General features: G+C 44.7%; 1 long non-coding RNA gene across 1 annotated transcript; it reads left to right on the plus strand.

Moving 5' to 3' along the window:
* Nucleotides 1-219: 219 nt before the first annotated feature.
* Nucleotides 220-1,238, plus strand: LOC137834519 (uncharacterized). Its single transcript, XR_011084911.1, has 3 exons — nt 220-379; nt 559-643; nt 1,053-1,238. It is a non-coding gene; the product is annotated as an uncharacterized lncRNA (long non-coding RNA).
* The last annotated feature ends 13,327 nt before the right edge of the window (nt 1,239-14,565 follow it).

Raw genomic sequence — 14,565 nt, forward strand, 5'->3', positions numbered from 1 at the left:
AGTGAAGGTAAAATGTACCAAAATGTCAATTTCAATTTACATTACAAAATATCATTATTCAATATCAATTTACAGCAAATTGTTTAAACGAAGTATTTTTTTAAGTCTGAGAACTTCACCCAAACTAGCCCACTTTCTGCCCCAAGTAAAAAGTTAGACATTTATAAGGCAATAAATTCTCATTTTCTTCACTGTATTCCACTCATGAGACCTCTACAAATAGGTAGTGATCCTCTATTAGTTCACTCAACACCATTTAAGTTGGTACGAAAATGCTGCTGTGTCTCTGTTGGTGACGCAGTTGTGAATGTGATCCTCTCACCCAGTCACTCATCCATCACCTCCAATAATTTTGGCTCTTGCCCGGCTAACTTTTAAGGTATTCTAATACTTTCTGTTACATCTTCTGATCTCCAAATACTTTATTACGTTTGTGCAATGCTTACTCCAACTGAAAAAGTTGACATAAACACAGACACACATACGAACCCTTCTTGGTTTGGGTAACCCTGCATGAAGTTCTGATTTGACACCATACTTGTTGACATGTTGCTGCAGAAAAAACTTGGATTTATCTCTTCGATCCCTTCAACTAAGCTTCCGGCCAGCTTTCACCCAGTCTTTCAATAAATTTAAAATTTTGGTTTGTCTATAATCCCACACTGTATTCCCTTTATTGTCACCAGAAACTTTTACATTTCTCCATAAGCTTTGTTTTTGTATCAGGTACAAGGGTACACCAGCCGTTAATACTAGAAAATATCAAACACCTTTTAACAAGAACTGAAGTTATCATCTCTACAAGCTGTCATAGAACCTGCCATCTCTACAAGCTTTTCAGTCACTCAAATAAAGAGAGTTGAAAAGTCTTTCAACTTCACCATCACCACACATTTTATATCATTTCTAAAACTTATATCATTTCTTTGAATTAAGACCAAACAACTTCAAATAAAACAACACTCACAATTTTTCTTTAAAAAATTTCATTATTACTTGATGAAAATAAATTGTTTCCAAGGACTGACTTAGAGGAAAAATTGCTTTGGTAGGAAAAGGTTCAACATCATGTGCAAAAGAAAGAAAGAAGAGTCGGAAATGAGGCAGAAAAGCAGGCCAACATCGCCGGAGCTTTCTTCGTCATCGTCATCTTCTTCGGTATCATATTCACCAAAGATGCCAGTAGAGGAGGAAGAGAAGGTGGATGGTGCAAATGCTCCGGAAGCAAAGGCCATGGATCTGGTTGGTTGTCCTCGATGCTTCATGTACGTGATGTTATCAGAGAAGGATCCAAAGTGCCCTAAGTGCAATAGCACAGTTTTTCTTGAGTTTTTCAAACATGAAAACATCAAGACAGACAACTGAGTTTTTCCACATGGACTGAAGTTAATTCTAATAAACTAAGGAAAAAAAAAGAGTGGTTCTAGGATGTTTATTTAATTATGCTTAGTTAAAATGTTATGGATGATATCCTGGTGAGGGTTACGTAGATAGAGTTTTTGAGGAAGATAGTGACACAGCTCCTTTGCTACTTCACCAGGAACGGTAGAAAGTTCTTCTTCCTAAGGGGAATATAATTTGGGTTCATCCCTTCAACATATGCTCCTCATTTGTTTTGTAGTTTCTTCATGGTGAACGCTGCTTCTATTGGTTTTATGTTTTTAGGGGCTTTTGTTTGTAGTAATCATTAAATAAATCCTAAATAACTATATATCATATTAGGAAATAGTTTTTAAAACTAATTCAACCTTATATATATTCTTATTTTTCTATCTTATTTTACTTGGTATCTTCAACATTTGAAATCAAAATCCATTAGAGTTATAAAAAGATATAATTTCGAAACAGGAATATATTAAAGTTATAAAAAAATATACTTTATAAACAAGAATGATATTATAGGTTCCTAAATTTTCTTATCAATTCAAATATTTTTTAATTAATGTATTGAAAATGGAAAAACGTTTGAAACTGCTGCGAATACCACTTTAATTTAAAAAAAAAATATTTACAAAGCCAATAATTCCACTATAATTAACTTAAATACATTATTTAACACGTATATATAACACTAGTTTAGCATGATTTTTTTTATATTGATTAGTTTAAACTTTCACATCGGTAGAAGTATAAAGTGGGAAGCTTCTAACATCATTTCACATCCAATTTAAAAAATAAACACAGTACAGTATTTATATTGTCAACTAATATAGTACGTCTTTAGTTTTCTCAAAATAATAATAAGGGGTCCATTCTATAAATATTTTGTCTACAAATTAATATAGAAAATAGACAAACTACATTTTAGTTGTGACTATAATAATTACACAAATTCTTCTGTATAATGTATACTACTTCGTTTAACTAATGTAGTATAGAATCTTAATGTTTTTAGATCACTTCATTATTCATCATTGCATGACACGGATATAGTCTGAACGATCTTATACTAGGCTTTTGGCATGATCGTAAACACAAAACTGTCCAATAACTTTGTCAGAGAAAATTTAATTTTCCACACCCAATTACACTAAAAAATAAATTATTAAACAAAAATAAATTTTAGATAAAAAAATAATTAATTGTTATTGTTATTAAATTAAAAATTATTTTAGAAATTAAAAAAATATTAATAATAAATAATTTTTAAATTGATATCTAATTAGCTATCAATATTTTAACTACCAATTATTTAAATTCTAAATTTGATAGAAATTTTTAATAATTAGTTAAATACTAATTTATAAATTATTTATCAATAATATAAATTAACTTACTTTGCTAGTTTTAAAAATATATCTAATTTAGTTATTATAATAATTAATTATTTTTTAGCTCTAAAATTAATTTTACTTTAATAATTTTGTTGTAATGTTATGATAGAGACTTTCTTTTATATATATAGTGATTTAATCCCAAATATTATTTTTAAATTAGTTATTATAAAAGATAATAAGCTTATATATATAATAAAAAGATCAATATATAATTTACTGATGTTACACATTTTCTTCTATTTTTTTTCTCTGTTCACCAAATATTATGTGAGGGATTTACGTTTTTTTAAAATTTGTTTACTAAAAAAACACTACTAAAAATTATTAAATAAATTTAATAAAATTTAAATTAATTTTTATTATTAATAAATAATTTTTAAATTAATATTTAAATAAATTTTAATAATTATTTTTAATTTTTAAAATAATATTTAATTTAATCAGTATAATTATTAATTATTATTTTAAAAATTGTTTTTTATTTAATAAATTCTTATAATGATATTCCCGACTATGTTGTTTAGACTTCAAATTTAACAAAATAACTGAAAAAAAATCAACTTATAATTATATTAATACTTTAAATTTATAAATTCAACTTATAATTATATTAATATTGTAAATTTATATATATATATATATATATATATATATATATATATATATTGAAGTAAGTTGTAAAATAATTAGTTTATATTTTAAGATTGTCAAAATATCAATTTTTTTATATTTTGATTATTATTTTTATTTTACTTTTCAATGCAACAGTCAAATAAGAAAGCCATTAATTAAGCAATGGCGGAAAGGAAAGGACGAGAGTTATGGTGTCCTCACGTGTCTTCCTGGCAAAATTGTTACCAGTTGCATGCACCAGAAAAACTGCAGTCTCTGTAAGAAGAGACAAGACTGTTACTCTCAGTCACACTTATGATTTTATTTGGCATAATAAGTTGGACGAAAATAAATTAATATAAAATGTACAAAGAAAATAAAGTAAAAATTTAAAATAATTAATTGAAAAATAAAAAATAATAATACAAATGTGTAAAAAATAAATAATAGATTTTAACATTTCTTTCTTTTTACACCAAATATATTTTACATTGGGAAGGAAAGAAATCAAAAGAAAGAAAATAAGACGGAAAAAAAATTTAGCTATAATTGATATAAAGAGTATTCAAATAAAATAAAAGGTATATTTAGTTAATGTATTTTATTATTTTTTATATAATAAATTTTATTTAATTATTATTTTAATATAGTTTTCATGAAAATATTTTTAAAAGAGAGACTCTAGCATCATCCTAACTTGATCAATAATTTTGGTCATAATATATTTGTTTTTTTCAATTTTATTTATTCTTAGATTATTTAATAATAATTAATGTAATTTTAATTTATAATTATGATAGATATCATACTTGTACCGCTCTGGTAGTCGGAAATGATGACGTGGCATCAAGCTAATGTATAGGCGTGTTGATGGGACGCCTGGTTGGCAGAAGGGAAGAAAGTCGGAGGGCTCGTGTAGTTGCCAGTTATTAAGTTGGCGTGCTCCGATCTCCAGCACACCAGAACCGGCGGTCACCAGGTTGAAGATGAAGTCGCCAGATGTAAACCCAGGCGACCAAGTGATTAGAGATCGCCGAAACAAGCACATCGCCGAAGATGAAGGTGGTGCAGATCATGAAGGCAGCCGGCGAGACCACAGGGAAGGTGTGTACGAGGGCACCCGAACTCGCCATCCAGAAGAGATCACGCTCCAAGGCAACTATGCACTGAGTAGTATCATGCATAAGTAACTTAGCTAAAAGAGAGTCAGAAGCAGCGCCCAAGTCAAGGATGCTCCAGATGATGGCACGTGTACAGCTGGATGCGAGCCACGTGTCCAAATGTGTAACTGCCAGGAGAGAGAAAGTGTCCAGGTATATAAGAGTTTCCCAACGAACTTCTGAGGTACGCACGTTCAGATTGTCTTCTTTACGCTTGCGAGTCTTGAGTATACTGAGAGAGAACATTGCACGGTTCCTTGAGAGTTCTTGAGTGTTACTCTTAGTAATTGGTGGTTCAGTCGTTGACTTGGGCGTCGGAGCGTGATCAGTCGCAGCGGCGCCGTTCTGTTCTTTTGCAGGTTCTTGAGGTGGATCGCGGTGAAGGACGGAGGTTGACGCGACGCACACGTCGATCCAAGTTTGACGAGGCAAAGCTCCAGCGTTCTGGTCAACAGGCAAGATCATCAGGCGCCCACCGTGGGGCCGTGTAAAACTTGTTCCCATCCACAGCGTGAGTTCTTGGAGGTTTTTGCAGTTTTCTGTGTGATTGTGTGCTGGTGCAACCATTGTCCGCTGTTCATCTAGGTTTTGTTCGGTAATTTCGCGTTTTCCACCGTTCGTTCGGGTTTTTGTTTGGTGAGGTGAAGTTTTCTGCTGCTTGCGCGAGTTTCGATCGGTGAGATCTGAGTTCTTTGGCTCGTTCGGTTTTTCGTGGAAGGAGCGGTGGTTTCTGGTGGAGTTGCGGGTTTTTGTGGAGGTTCGCTGTGTTCTTGAGGTTTCTTTCGGAGTTTCGCGAAGTTCTGACCGATTGATCGCTGAATCGATCGTCGCTGAAGGAGGTGTTGTTCATTGCTCTCTGTGATTTGTCAAGTGTTTATGAGAAAAATGAGAAGCAACCGTTCAAGTCCAGTTGCGCCCGTTGCTGCTGAAGGCGCCATGACTATGGCGCAGATGGTGGAAATCATGCGTTCGTTGCAGGCGAATGTGGAAGCCTCGCGTATAGAACAGGCGAGAATGCATGAGGACCTGGTCGCCTCTCGGGCCAGGAATGATGAGCTTAGCAAAGTGACTGAAGAACTGCGTCAAGCTCTTCAGGAGCAGCGAGGGCGTCCAGTCGCTGAAGAGGTCGCGCCGTCAACGCCGCCTCGTGTTTTTCTTATGCCTTTCGCTCAGGCGATTACTGACATGCCTATCCCTGCGAGTGTGGTACCTGTTAAGGCTGTTTTTACCGGCGTGGAGGATCCTGAGGCTCATCTCACCACGTTCCATACGCAGATGATGCTGTCAGGAGGATCAGACGCCGTGTACTGCAAGATGTTTGTAAGCACACTCCAGGGAACGGCGCTGGAATGGTTTGTGAGCCTGCCTACAGGTCACATAACCAACTTCCAACAGTTTTCAAAGATCTTCGTCGAGCAGTACATCGTGAACAAGGCACCGCCTAGGGTGTCTTATGATTTGTTCGACATACGGCAGTATCAGGGAGAGTCCCTCAGGGACTACCTGAATCGTTTTGGGGCGCAGATGGTCCGATCGCCAGCCAAAGATGAAGAGATGCTGGTCTACGCATTCAAGAAGGGCGTGCTGCCGGGACCATTCTGCGAAGCATTGATCAGGGCTCACCCTGCCACGTTTGCTGAGGTCAGGCGACTTGCGGTGGCCCACATCGCCGATGAGAGTGAAGTCGCCGAGAAGAGGGGAAGCGTGGCTCCCGCTAGGCCACGTGCCCAGACCAGGATCCAGCCACAGAAGGTGCTGGAGACAGCAGCGGCCAGAAGGGATCAGAGGACTCGCCATCCTTATGATCCAAGGAAGAATAAGGGCAGGGGCCCAGGGCGCCCGCAACCAGCACGCCGGGAGTACAATCGTCCGCCAAAGCACAAGTTTGTCATGGGATTGGCGGACCTGATCGCCATTCCCAATATATCAGCTAGGTTGAAAGCGCCCGAGAAGGTGGGCGACAAGGTGCTGGGACCAAAGCCAGACGCCTGGTGTGAGTTTCACCAGGGCTTTGGCCACACCGTGGATTCGTGCTTGGCTTTAGGATACCAGCTCGACGATTTGGTCAAGAGCGGGTTCCTGAATGATTATCTACTGGATAGAAGGACGGGGGGCGCGTCGAGCTCCCAACCAACAGGCGGAGAGGCTCAGCAGCACGAGATGCCTACCCACGGGGAAATCCACACCATTGCAGGGGGTTTCTCGGGTGGTGGATGCACCGCGTCACAGAGGAAGAAGTACGCGAGGTCTGTGATGACGGTGGATATGTTTGAAGACCACTCGCCGGATGTGGACATTACGTTCACAAAGCAAGATCTTCGGGACGTTGTGCCTCATGACAACGACCCCATAGTCATCTCGCTGATCACAGCAGGAAGGAAGGTCCACAGGGTTCTGGTGGACCAGGGAAGCTCGGCAGACGTGATGTTCTGGCCGACTTTCACGTAGTTGGAGCTACCCCTTGACCAACTGAGGCCCTATGGAGGCTGTTTGTATGGTTTCGCTGGTGACCAGGTGGAGGTCAGGGGGTACATTGAGTTGAGGACTATGTTTACAGATGAGGCGGGTTCGAGGATAGAGAAAATCAAATACCTTGTCGTAAACGCCCCTTCAGCATACAACATTCTGCTGGGAAGACCCACGCTCAACAGAATAGGCGCTATACCGTCGACCCGGCACATGAAGGTGAAGTTGCCGTCTATGGAGGGGGTGGTGATCACCATCAAATCCGACCAGAAAGAAGCGAAGAAGTGCTATGAGAATAGCCTGAAGAACAAGAGGTCGGTGAGTTACGTGACAACCACCCCGCCTCCTGGTGTGAAGCCCAGACCGACGGTAATGGAAGAGACCGCCAGAAGTGACGTAGTGATGGTGGACGCTGAGCTGGGGGAGGGGAACGCCGGTTTAGAGGAAGAAGAGGCAAGGAATCGCCCTGAGGAAGCGAGGGAGCTGGGAATCGCCAGGGAGGTGATCGCCAGAGAAACCAGGCCAAAACCCGTCGAGCAGTGGCTCGAGAGAGAGATCGGAGGAAAGATCTTCAAGCTGGGAAGATCTCTAGAGGTCGAGCTCCAGGACCAGATCGCCAAGGTGATAGAGCGGCATCTGGATGTGTTTGCATGGTCCGCTTCGGACATGCCCGGGATCGATCCCGACTTCTTGTGCCATCATTTGGCGATGGACAATCAGGTCAGACCGGTACGCCAGAGGAGAAGGAAGTTTAATGAGGAGAGGAGGCAGGCGATTAGAGACGAAACACAGAAACTCCTCGCTGCAGGCCATATCAGGGAGGTGCAGTACCCTGATTGGCTGGCCAATGTCGTACTGGTGAAGAAAAGCAACGGGAAATGGCGCATGTGCGTCGATTTCACTGATCTGAACAAGGCCTGCCCAAAGGATTCGTATCCTTTGCCAAGCATAGATGTCCTGGTGGACAGTGCTGCAGGGTGTAAGTTGTTGAGTTTCCTGGATGCCTTCTCGGGGTATAACCAGATCAAGATGCATCCCATGGATGAAGAGAAGACTGCCTTCATGACCGAGAGATCGTGCTACTGCTACAAGGTGATGCCTTTTGGGCTGAAGAACGCGGGGGCCACGTACCAGAGGTTGATGGATCGAGTACTTGCACCAATGCTGGGAAGGAATGTGCAAGCGTACGTGGATGACATGGTCGTGACCTCGCCAGAGAAAAGCAAGCACGTTGCGGACTTGGAGGAGTTGTTCACCACGATCGCCAAGTTTAGGTTGAAGCTGAATCCCGAGAAGTGCATCTTTGGCGTGGAGGCTGGAAAGTTCTTGGGTTTCCTCTTAATTGAAAGAGGGATAGAGGCTAACCCTGACAAGTGTGCCGCCATCTTGGCGATGAGAAGCCCGGCCACCGTGAAGGAAGTGCAGCAGCTTACAGGTCGGATGGCCGCCCTGTCTCGTTTCGTGTCAGCTAGTGGAGAGAAGGGCCATCCGTATTTCCAGTGCTTAAGGCGGAATAACAAATTTGCATGGACGAAGGAGTGTGAGGAAGCCTTCGTCAAGCTTAAGGAGTATCTGGCGAGCCCGCCGGTTTTGTGCAAACCGCTGGTGGAAACCCCTCTCAGGTTGTATTTTGCTGTAACTGAGAGGGCGGTGAGTGCGGTGCTCGCCCAGGACCAAGATCAGGCTCAAAAGCCTATTTACTTTGTTAGTAAGGTGCTGCAGGGCCCCAAAACGAGATATCTGGCCCTGGAGAAGGCTGCACTGGCAGTAGTCTTTTCGGCGAGGAGGTTACGCCACTATTTCCATAGCTTCACGATACTGGTGATGACCGACCTACCCATCCAGAAGGTCTTGAAGAAGCCCGATGTTGCGGGAAGGATGGTGAAGTGGGCGGTGGAGCTGTCGGAGTTTGATATTAAGTTTGAGCCCCGAGGTCCGATCAAGGGACAGATCTTCGCAGATTTCGTGGTCAAGCTCTCGTCTGAAGCGGCACGAGTTGAAGGGGACGATTTCCGTTGGGTGCTCTAAGTGGACGGATCGTCGAACCAGCAGGGTAGCGGTGCTGGAGTCATCTTGGAAGGACCCAACGGCGTACTGATCGAACAATCTTTGAGGTTTGCCTTCAAGGCCAGCAACAATCAAGCAGAGTATGAGGCGCTGATCGCCGGTATCTTGCTGGCTAAAGAGATGGGAGCTAGGGTGCTGATGGCCAAGAGTGACTCGATGTTGGTCACGGGACAAGTAACAGGCGAGTTCCAGGCTAAAGATCCACAAATGGCGGCTTACCTGGAGTATGTACAGGAGTTGAAGAGTTCCTTTGTCTCCTTTGAAGTGGTGCATGTGCCCAGAGAGCATAATGCCCGAGCTGACTTGCTAGCTAAGCTCGCCAGTTCAGGCAAAGGGAGTAGGCAGAGGACGGTGATTCAAGAAACTCTGAAGACGCCGAGAGCGTTTGTGGCAGATCACCTGGTTCTTCAGATAAGCAAGTCGACGGAGAAAGCGGCGAGGAGTCACAGATCCTTGACCCAAGAGACCTTGAGATCGCTGAGAATAAGAGCATGTCGGGGGGAGAGGGTGAACATGACGCAGGTCTGCGCGACCCATGAGCCAGACACCTGGGTGACGCAGTACAAACGGTGCCTGGTGGATGACCTTCTCCCGCTAGATCCGACAGAGGCCAGGAAGATAAAGAAGAATTCTAGCAAGTTCACAATGATTGATGGCGAGTTGTACAGGTTTGGGTTCACTCACCCACTCCTGGAATGTGTGCATGGCGAGAATTATGGCAGAGCTCCATGAAGGGATATGCAGAAGCCACGTCGGGGGGCGAGCTCTGGCCGCAAGGACTCTCCGTGCAGGTTACTACTGGCCAACGATGAGAGAAGATTGCAAGAGGTATGCGCAGTGCTGCAAGCAATGCCAGCAGCACGCCGATTGGCACAAGGCGCCTCCCGAGGAGTTGAAGTCGATTTACAGCCCTTGGCCGTTTCATACATGGGGAATCGACATCCTGGGACCATTCCCGCTGGCGATCAGGCAGATGAAGTACTTGGTGGTGGCGATTGAATATTTTACCAAGTGGATCGAAGCAGAACCAGTGGCCCAGATCACCGCACACAAGATCGAGGGTTTCGTGTGGAAGAACATTGTGTGCCGGTTTGGTGTGCCCAAGCGCCTGGTGTCGGACAATGGGACTCAGTTTGCAAGTCACCTGTTGAAGAAGCTGTGCGAAGGGGTGAGAATTCAACAAGTATTTGCATCCGTCGAGCACCCTCAGACGAATGGCCAAGTAGAGTCAGCCAATCGGGTGTTGCTAAGAGGTTTGAAGAGAAGGCTAGAGAAAGCCAAAGGAAGCTGGGCTGAGGAGGTACCCCGTATAGTCTAGGCGTACCACACCACCGAGCAGTCAGGAACCCATGAGACTCCGTTCAGCTTGGTCTATGGGTGCGACGCAATGATTCCAGTGGAGATCCAGGAGAGCTCGCCGAGATTCCAGAACTTCGTGAAGGAAGACTCGAATGAGGAGAGAAGGTTGAACCTGGACCTACTGGATGAGGTCAGGGAAGAGGCGAGATTAAAAGCCGAGGCGGTGAAGAGAAGGATTGAACGAAGATATAACTCGAAGGTGATGCCAAGACAGTTCAGAGAGGGCGACCTGGTGATGAGGAAAGCCCACCAGTACGAGATGGAGAATAAGCTGTCGCCTAAGTGGACGGGACCGTTCAGAATAACCGAGGCGCTCGGGAACGGCGCCTACCGCTTAGAAACATTGGAAGGAGGGGCGATTCCTCGCACTTGGAACGCCACGCACCTCAAGTTATATTACAGTTAAGAACTTTGTAAGTAAAGAAGAACACGAAGTTATATTACAATGTTTCTGTTAAAACAGTTTGGAGGGGGCACTCTTTTTTCCCTAAGGAGGGTTTTTAATGAGGCCACCCAATAAAGAAGAGTTTTCAAAGTTTAAAGTGTTTTAGATTGCATGCATGTTGTTTTCCAAAAGTTTTGAAGAAATACCTTGTCACTTATATGTGATTTAAGGCAAGTTGAAGTTATGTTACATGCTTTCTAAAAAGTTTTAAAGTCCTCATCGTCTTTCGGCGATCGGAGGCACCAGTTAAAGTTAAAGTCCTCATCGTCTTTCGGCGATCGGAGGCACCAGTTAAAAGACCTCAACGCCCTCGCGCGTCCTGAGGCGAGATAAAGACCTCCTCGCCGTCGAGCGAGTGTAGGCGAGGAAGAGTAAAAGTCCTCAGTGCTTCCAGAGGAGAGAAGATGTAGCCTCTGGAGCAATGTAGAGGCACCAGTAAAAAGTCCTCAGTGTTTATGGGGGAGAGAAGATGTAACCCCTGGGGTAATGTAGAGGCACCAGCAAAATGTCCTCAGTGTTTCTGGGGGAGAGAAGATGTAACCCCTGGGGCAATGTAGAGGCACGAGTTAAAGACCTTCTCGCCGATGAGCGAGTTCAGGCGAGTTAAAGACCTTCTCGCCGATGAGCGAGTTCAGGCAAGATAAAATCCTTCTCGTCTCGAACGAGTTCAGGTATGGTGTAAAGGGTGGAAGAAGTTTGGAGGGTGGCTAAGGTAGGTTCGAGGAGAATGCCTAGCCACCCGGTCTTTTGTTCTGAAGCTCAGGGAGGTAGAGAAGGATCCGAAAGGCGCCTCTACCCCCAGATAAAGGAACAATGGCCAAGTTGTGAAGGCAGGAGGAAGCTGATATTGGCGACCAGGAGAAGTTCAAGCAATGGCGAGAAAGCCAAGGCCCGTTTTGATAAGGCAGATCAGATGAGCTGTGTCTTAAGCCATTAGTCAGGTTAAAGTTCGTTATTTGGAGAGCGATTTCCCGCTAAGGTTCATTACCTTGAGGTTACAAGTTGTTAGAGTGTTTTTGTTCGAAAGTCGGTGGTTCGAAGCAGTTAAGTATACAATTGCGCTTACGAAGTTACTAAGTTAATTTCATTGAAGTAAATTACACAAGGAGAGATAAAGCAGACAGAGAAGTTATAAGAAGAAGTACAAAGACTTTATCATAAGGTATAATCAGTTCAAGATACACGTACAAGAAAAGAGAAAGTTTATTACAAGGTAGGTATATCTAAAGGAGAAAGCATAAGAATCGTGGATGGAGGGAAGCAATCAGTCTTCAGAAGGAACAACCTTCCCGTCCATCACCTCGTTGTTGAGAGACACCATGGAAAGATCCAAGTCGGGATACAGGCAGGCGAATTGTTCCCGGGCAGCCTCGAATCCAGCAGCGAGAATCTGGGCAAAGCTCAGCTCAAGTTCTTCAATCTGTTTCTTTAGCCCCTCGTTCTGCTGCTTCAGCTCTTCAGCTTGTTTCTTGAGTTCTTCGATCGTTCCCCGAGCTTGAAGAAGGTCTTCAGTAACCTTCTTGGATTCTGCCTGCGCCTGGGCCAGCTGTGTGGTGATCTTCCCATGCTTCTCTTTGGCCTCGGCGAGCTTGGCCATGGTGTCGTCTCTCTCCTTCTCAACCTTCCCCAAGAAGACCTCCCGATCGGCTGACCTTTTCTCGAGGTTCTTTACCTTGGTGGCGTCTGCTTTGATCAACGCCTCCAGGTCAGCCACTTTAACGCGATAGGGTACCAGCTTGCTCTCCAGCTCGATCTTCTCTTGAGCCAAGAGCTGCACCTTATGGCGTAGATCGGTGGCCTCCTTGCGTGCCACCCGGAGCTCAGTGCTCATAGCATCTTTCACTCGGGAGTGATCGATCTCGGCGAGCGTTAGATTGCAGGATAACCTCTCCGCCTCAATCCTTATGGTGCGATTCTCCGCTCGGAGTGTGAAGATGTCATCCTGGAGCCTCTTGGTGGAACTCTCCACAGCTTTGGATATGATGGAGGGGAAATCCTCCGCCATCATCTTCAGTTTTGCTGAGAAGGGCTCCCACACCCTTTTGACCTCAAGAGAGAGGTTTGCTTGTGGAGGCACCGGGGGGGCTTGTTGTTGGTTCTCGCCGCCGCCTTCTTGAGTTGGTTGAGGAATGAGTGCTTCTTGGCGTGGTGGCGACGACGGGGATTCAGTGATGAGGATAGGCGAATTGTGAGCACCCTCATCCCCGACTGGTGCAGCATTTGCGGTTGAGGCGTTTGAAGGAGGGCCCCCTCCAGCTGATACATAGGGCGTGGAGGCGCTCGGGGGGTTCTCCATAAAGTTGGGCTCGGCAGCCTCAACCACAGGAAGTGCAGACGCCAGAGGAACTGCTTGGACTGGCGCGGTGGGAGCTGGTGGAGGAAGCAGTGTTGGAGGCGGAGCTAGTGTGGAAGGTGGTGTTGATGTTGGAGGAGGAGGCAGAGCAGATGGTGAAGAAGGCGCCACCCTCTTCCTCTTGGTGATAAGGCCATCTTCAGTCGCCTCATCGTCTTCTTCTTCTTCCTCATGAACCACTTGAGGGGTTTTCCTCTTTGGTTTCCTGAGGATAAGCTTTTTGCGTTGATTGGCGGGCTGGGCCTCGGAAGGAGTTGGGCCTTTGGGTGGCGATCTGCCCTGTGCAGCGGCGATCTCCACCACTGAATTTGGCACGGTCTGGGAACCCGACGCCAACCCATGGGCTCGGGCGAGCGTCCTCAGTTCAGCTAGTTTTCCCTGGCCCAACATACGATCTGCATAATGCAAAGGTACATGGGTTAGCTCAGAGAGAAAGATAAACACATAAGTCAGTATGCAACAAAAGCAGATAAGTGGCGCAGAAAATAAAACCAAAGTCTTGTGCACAACAGACAAGACGCCCAGAAACAGTTAGCAGAGGTAATGTCAAGGTAATGACTTAGACGTTGAGGTGGGTTCTAACCTATGCGAACTTCGAGTTGATCTTCGAAGAACTCGAAGGAGATGAGCGTAGTGGTGAGGAAGGTAATATTGGCGTCTGCCACGCTCTTCCAGAAGAAGCACAGATCCCTGTCCAAAGCACCCATGCTGTCAGGACTTCTTGGCCTCCTGAAGCTTCCCTTGGATTCTTTATTTCCCTTGTTTACTCAGTACAAGGGAAAGTCGTCGAGTAGCGAGGCGTCCTGGTCGTTTGGGCGCACTTGGACAAACTTGCCCTTCCAGTCTTTGTAAGATTGCTGGAAGATAGAGAGGATTGACCTCCCAGCAATCCCGTTAAGACTCACCCACAGGCGATCTCCTGGGTGCTTGGCTTCAAAAAGGAAGAGAAAGACGTCCACTGACGCTGGCAGCCCCAAATGTGCGCACATGATTTGGAACGCCCGCACGAATGCCCAGCTGTTGGGATGGAGCTGGGTGGCGGCGATGTCGAGCTCGGTAAGTAGCTCCCTTTCAAAACGAGTGAAGGGAAACCTAAGTTTCACCTTCTTGAACATGGTGGTGTATACGAAGCAGAACAACCCGCCGTTGTTCCCTTTGTCGTCGGCGCACACTGGCACGTCGGGGGGGCAAGGTAGCACCATCATCTTGTCGTCATGCTCCTTGTGGAACGACAGGTGAGGCTCGTCCCCTTTCTTCAATCGAAGAACTGCCCCAGCAGAGTTTACTGAGGAGGTTTCCTTCAACAAGGTCGGGGTGGCCCATGGG

Source organism: Phaseolus vulgaris, chromosome 5 (genome assembly GCF_000499845.2).
Source record: "Phaseolus vulgaris cultivar G19833 chromosome 5, P. vulgaris v2.0, whole genome shotgun sequence".
Lineage (NCBI taxonomy): Eukaryota > Viridiplantae > Streptophyta > Magnoliopsida > Fabales > Fabaceae > Phaseolus > Phaseolus vulgaris.